The following is an 809-nucleotide window of genomic DNA, read 5'->3' on the forward strand; positions in this document are numbered from 1 at the left end:
GAAAGAAAGAAAGAAAGAAAGAAAGAAAGAAAGAAAGAAAGAAAGAAAGAAAGAGAAAGAAAGAAAAGACCACATAAAAGAGAAACTGAACAACAAAATGGTAGGAGTAAATCCTTACGTATCAATAATAACATTGAATGTAAATAAACTAAACTTTCCAATCAAAAGATATAAAGTGGCTGAATACATTTTTTAAAAACGACCCAATGATTTGTTCCCCACAAGAAACATACTTCACTTATAAAGACACACATAGACTGAAAACAAAGGGATGGAAAAAGATACTCCATGTCAACTGAAACAAACAACAAAAAAGAGTAGGAGTAGCTATACTTTTATCAGAAAAAAATAGATTTTAAAACAAAAAAATATAAAAAGAGACAAAGAAGGTCATCATATAATGATAAAGGGGTCAATTCAGCAAGACAGAATATAACAATTGCAAACATATGTGCGCCCAACACTGGAGCACACAGATATATTAAAGCAAACAGTATCAGAGCAAAAAAGAGAGATTTATCCCAATACAATAATAGCTGGAGGCTTCAGCACCCGACTCTCAGCATTGAACAGATCATCCACACCCCACTCTCAGCATTGAACAGATCATCCAGATAGAAAATCAAAAAAAGAAATATCACAATTAATCTGTACTATAGACCAAATGGCCTTAATAGATATTTACACAACATTTCATCCAATAGCTGCAGAATACACATTATTTTCATTAGCACATGGATCATTCTCAAGGATAGATCATATCCTAGGTCAAAAAATAAGTCTAAAAGCATTCAAAATATTGAAATATC

Source organism: Colobus angolensis, unplaced genomic scaffold, assembly GCF_000951035.1.
Source record: "Colobus angolensis palliatus isolate OR3802 unplaced genomic scaffold, Cang.pa_1.0 Scaffold88, whole genome shotgun sequence".
NCBI lineage: Eukaryota > Metazoa > Chordata > Mammalia > Primates > Cercopithecidae > Colobus > Colobus angolensis.